We start from the raw sequence: 5,711 nt of genomic DNA, 5'->3' as shown, positions 1-5,711 counted from the left end.
TACTCCTTCTAAATTTTCCTCATCTTCAGCTAGCATCTCTGCTGGTCTAGATGGGGTGACTCAGCTCCTTATCCCTTAGGGACTGAGCCCTTGATCACACATGATCATCTCAGGATGCACTTGTCTGTCTACTGTCATAATTGGGTAGGTAAATGCCAGAAGATTTCCTAATTGGTCATTTGGATGTCAAAGTAATTTACCCTGCTCCCATCGTGAATAGTAGCCATACCTCCTCCTAATGATCAGGGTCAATTACCCTTTACAGGATGGGACTCCTTGTCTTGCCTGCTTGTCTCTTGGTAAAAAGAACCTGAAGTAACTGGGTGGAAGCATAGATTAATGTTTAATGGGATTTTTGCTGTGCCCCTGGTAGAAATATCTCCCCCTTGGGAAAAAAGTCTTTAGATCCACAGAGCCTATTTTTGTGCATAAAGGGAACATTAATTCCCCAAAGTGAATCACTGAGAGTGATGGTGAGCAGAGTCAATTTTTCTTCCACTGTTTGGTTTCTAGACCGATGTAATCTATGCATTGAAAATACAGAACCATTGGGTCGATGAGTAGGTTGTATATTACATCCATGGGGCCCCATCCTCACAAGGTATTATCTCCAAGTTGGAGCCTCAACTGTGCTTTCAAAAGGCCATTTCATCACCTTTTCAGGACAAACATTTTGGTGGGCAGTATATGATGGGTCCCACGGTTCTATGTTCACCACCATACCTCCTTTCCTGTAAAGCAGGTCTCATAGTCGAAGATGATGTTGTGTGAGATCTTGTGTTAAGACAAACCCTGTGTAAGCCCTTGAACAGTGGTGTTAGCTGAAGCCCGGCAGGCAAGAATGGTAAACCAATAACTGGAACTTGGCCAAATCCAGTTAAGATTAATTCTCTCTCTTTCAGGATGCAAGATATCCAATGTGTTTATCTTCTCAGGGGATGTCCTGTTTCAGGGGTTCAGCATTGGTCTCTTTTGTTGGTAGGTTGAATGTTTCACAGTGGCAGTCGCTAGGTAAAAACTTCATGAGTAAGAGGGAGTCCATGTTACTGGACCCATTCATAGCCTCCTTCCCTGCCACTATGGCAACCCTGCTCATGCACCCTTTGTGCCAGTACTGGAACACATGATGACAGAGGCTGACGATAACTGATTGAGTCACTTTGTCTACCAGGTTTTTTATGCCTCTTTTGTGATAGAAACTCTTGGGTGGGTATTAGGATACAATACAAAGATCTTCACACTTCGTGCCCATTGCCATTTTTCCATCCACACAACTGTTTCCCAGACCTTCTTCTCTCCTATTTTCTAATCTTTCTCCCTCTAGGTCCCAGTCAAACCAGCCAAGCCACTCACCACTGCTCATGAGTCTGTACATTCTTATTCTATTTCTCATTGAAAGTATGATCAGATGCACTTCCTAAAGCTCTGTGCATTGGGAAGACTTCCTCTCACTGCTGCCCTTCAGAACCGCCCCTGAATGGGGCTGTAGAGCAGTAGCAGTCCATTAACAACTTGCACTCACAGACTGAACCAACCCACGTGAGCACCACGCTCAGCCTTTTCCCTCTTCCGTAAGTGAGTCATAAAGGACCACACCTGCAGCTATTGGTATGAACTGAGGGAAAGTGTCCCAAGCAACAGTGGTGGACCACATGAAAGTTTGAGCCACTTAGCTCATGCATAACACAGAGCTCATGCAGCTTATCTGTGCTCTCTGGTCCTAGTTGCACCGGATCCCGGGTGTACCACTTCTACCTTATGATCTATTGCTGCTGGGCCTGCCCAAACTTATGACTTAGTAGGTCTGACAGACCCAGCTCAAACAAATGTTTGTGACTACACGGTCATTCGTGCTCCATGGTTAGGTACCTTATCTCTACTGGGGCCCAGAAGCATGACAAGAGTTGATTTTCAAATGGCTGGAATTGTTCAACAGGGTTTGGGGACCCAAGATTTTTTTTTTAAAGGGGGAGGAGGTGTCGTCAGCTGTAGAAGCAAAAGACAAGACAAAGGCATACAGACCCCAGGGAAATACCCAGTTCCCACACTACTATGGGAGATATCGTCCAGCCCAAGTCCAGGCCCTAGGTTCTTTGTTCTAGCCACCCCCTATTTCTTTGGTATTGTCAGGAGACAAGACTCAGTTCCTGGGTGCTGGTGGAGGAGGGAGAGTAGTTCCAGGGCTTCCTATAACTACTGAGTGAACAATTTGAGCTTAAAATTTTCCCTTTTTTAAATATTTAAAAATAAATAAATCAAACTCCATCCTGCACTGTACACAGCCCTTTTGACTCCCTGACATTGATTTGTGGAAAGAGAGGGGGTGTCAACGTTGGAAGGGCTTCCTCACTTTCTTCCCCCACTTTGGTTTGGCTTCTCCTTTGGGTACTGTGCTGTTGGGCTTGGAGGCTGCAGTGGCCCCAGGGCCCTGCTGAGGAGCTGCAAAGAAGTTCCCGTTGGACACCTGGCCTGGGGGTACTTGAAAGATCTGGCTCAAGAAATCCCGAAGGTCAGCAGGAGGGGCATCTGGGGTAGCTCTCTGCCGCTCACTGGTGCTGGCATCCGTGAACCAAATGAGATGTGATAGGGGACTCTGCGTATCTGGTGAGATTCCCACATGCTGGCATCCAGCCCACTCTGTGATGTCATACACCTTTCCATCCATCAGCGCAAAGTAGGTAATCTTGAGGCCCAACCTGCTTGACTCAGCCCCAAATTCTCCTTCCTCAGCAGGATGCAGCCTATTACCCTCAGCACAGTATCTGGCACTCTCACGTTCCTGGTCCATTTCAAACCTCTTATGCTTTCCCTGGCATCGGCTGCACATCATAGTATTCATTGCTTCTTTGAGGTCATCCTGCAGCTTGGACAGAAACTCATTCACTGACCGGCTCAGCTCATTCTCTGCCATTCGATTCATCTCATATTCCTTCCATCTTTCAGGGTTGCTGACAATGTTCCAAGCTGCCTGCAAAACCTTGAAGGTCTCCTCAGCCCGGGGATGATTATTTTTTGTCAGGATGAACCATCACGGCCAGCTGCCTATAGGCCTTCTTCAGTTCAACATCCGATGCTGTGGCTCCAACCCCTAACACATGAAAAGGGTTTAGCTCATCCTCAGGAAGCCCAGCCATGGTCAACAGTCGAGCCACTTCCTCTTCAGGCTGGCAGTAGTGACCACTAGCTACAGGTGCATTCCCCTGCTTATTCCTCTGCTTGACCCAAGGCCAACTCCAGCCAACCCCACTGAACTATTCTTACCAACTGCTGCCACGGCCTGCTATCTCTTGGCAGAATCAGGCACTGCTGCCAGGTGGGAGAAGCCAGCCAAGGGAAGAGCCAGGTGGCTTTACCCGTCTGGCCTAACCGGTCACTCAGTGCTACCAGAAACCTCCAGCCCAACAAAAGGGCCAGAGCTGGGAGCAGCAAAGCCCCCAGTAGCCTAAGAAAACGGGTGAACAGCCCTACCCCATAGCAAAACCCTTGGCTCAGAAATTGGAACATTACCTGGTCCCAGCCCCCCAGCCGCCCTGCCCAGACTCCCACCCAGACACAAAAAAGGTCCAGATCACGGCCTTTCAGCTGCCTGCGTGCATGGATGAGATGGCCATAAGTTTCCACGTACTCCCCCACTAATACCAGCAGTTCGATCAGCCTCCAGAAACCTGCCTGTCCAAGCTGACACAGTTCCTCTGCCCCCCACAATTCCAGTCCTCTGTGCTAATCTGCCTCACTCCATTTCCGACCAGGGGATCTGGGATCGCTGCGTCCACCCTCCCAAGTATCCTCCTTGGCTGGAACGCGGTGCCGTGGTCTCCGGGGTGCAGGTTTCTTTCCACTGGGCACACGTGAAAAATCACTGGGAAACTTAAGAGGTTCCTCCTCATCATATTCCTCTTCCAACTCTTCATCTTCCCCCAAAGCGAAGAGCTGCGGTAACTCCTCCCCGGCAGAGGGCCAGGAGCAGCTACGAGAGCAGCTCCCCCGGCTCCGCCTCCTGTTCACCCTCTGGTCAGGACCCAAGATTTTTAAGTGCATTGACTCAGATGTCCTATCTCATGCATTAGGGTCCCATCCTTCCCAACTGATACCCTGACTTTGTTGCGGCAATCCTGCTGAGGTTGAAAGTTTAATCTCCTCTGGAGCTTTGTTCTTCTTGGAATTAAGTTCTGGAGCTGATCTTCAGTCCTTTCTGCCCTTTGGCTGCAGCAGGGCAATCCCCGGAGAAGGATGCATCTTTGAGCCATTAGCAGCCAACACACCAGGGAGCCAGAGGGATGAATGCCTTGGTTCTGCAGGGGGATCTTGAAGGTGAACAAGGGCTTCCGCTGCAAGCCCTATGAATAAGTGCTGAAAAAAATGCCCATTTTACAACAGAGGAAACTGAGTCTCCGAAGCCGCAAAGTAACTTGCTCAAGGCTACACAGATAGCAAATAGTGCCCCATTATTTGAAACTGGTTTGTTCTGAATATTGAGCCAAGAATCTTAACCAATATATTATATTTCATGAGTGTGTTTGCCAAATATCTCAGCTTCAAAAACCTGCTTAGTTACTTGGACAACCCTCAGTTAACTTTTGGATTACTTTCTGTGATAGGCAGAATAACAGCCCTTCCAAATATGCCCATGTTCTTATCCTTAGAACCTGTGTATATGTCACTTACATGACAAAAGGGACTTTGCAGATGTGATTAAGTTAAAGACTTTGAGATGGGGGAGATTTTCCTGTATTATTTGGATGGGTCCAAACTGAATCACATGGGTCCTTAAAGCAGAGAACCTTTCCAGGCTGTGGTCAGAGGGAGATGTGACTACAGAAGGGTCAGAGATCCAGTGTTGCTGACTTTGGAGATGGTGGAAGGAGTCTATGAATGAAGGAATGTGGATGGTCTCTAGAAGCTGGAAAAAACAATGAAATGGATTCTCCCCTTGAGCCTCCAGAAAGAAATGCAGCCTTGCTGACCTTGATTTTAGCTCAGTGAGACCCATGTCAGACTTCTGGCCTACAGAACTGTAAGATAATAAATTAGTGTTATTTTAAGCTATTAAATTTGTGGCACTTTGTGGCAGCAGTAGAAAATGAATACACCGTCCTTTGAAATTATTCCTGCTTTCCTCCATTTGTGTAGCTATAAGAGTTGCACAGTGTCAACTGAAAAAAATTTTTTTTATGGGGGTGGTGGTTGTACACCTTGGGAATATACTAAAACCCACTGAATTGTGCACCTTAAAATGGTGAATTTTGTAGTTTGTGAATTATGTCTCATTTTTTAAAGAAAATACATGTGCTTCTTAACAGGGTTATCATTAGGGGACAGAGAGAAAGGGTACACAAAACCTTTATAAAACTACAACGTGCCATTTTTAGTGAGGATCAGATATATTAGTTGGGAGTTTCATTGTTGTTGTTTGTTTGTTTATGTTTTAGTGGAAAGTAACAGAAACCTAACCTGAGACTTCACTGATTCACATAACCAAATCACAGGATGCCATAGGCCTGGAATTAGAGATTCCAAGGGGGCCACATTCTCTCCACCTCTCATCTTGGCTTTTCTTCTTTTTTAATTTAATTAACTAATTAATCAATTTTATTGAGGTATAGTTGATCTACAATATTATATAAGTTTCGGATGTAAGCATAGTGATCCACAATTTTTAAAGACTGTACTCCATTTATAGTTATTATAAAATATTGGCTATATTCCCTGTG

At 46.3% G+C, this 5,711-nt stretch overlaps 1 pseudogene; it reads right to left on the bottom strand.

The window, feature by feature from the left end:
• Positions 1-2,346: 2,346 nt before the first annotated feature.
• LOC114898386 lies at positions 2,347-2,920 on the bottom strand (annotated as a pseudogene).
• Positions 2,921-5,711: the final 2,791 nt, after the last annotated feature.

The sequence above is a fragment of the Monodon monoceros genome, unplaced genomic scaffold (genome assembly GCF_005190385.1).
Source record: "Monodon monoceros isolate NGI ecotype Baffin Bay Population unplaced genomic scaffold, NGI_Narwhal_1 Super_Scaffold_18, whole genome shotgun sequence".
NCBI lineage: Eukaryota > Metazoa > Chordata > Mammalia > Artiodactyla > Monodontidae > Monodon > Monodon monoceros.
This window is presented reverse-complemented; position numbering and strand designations above follow the sequence as displayed.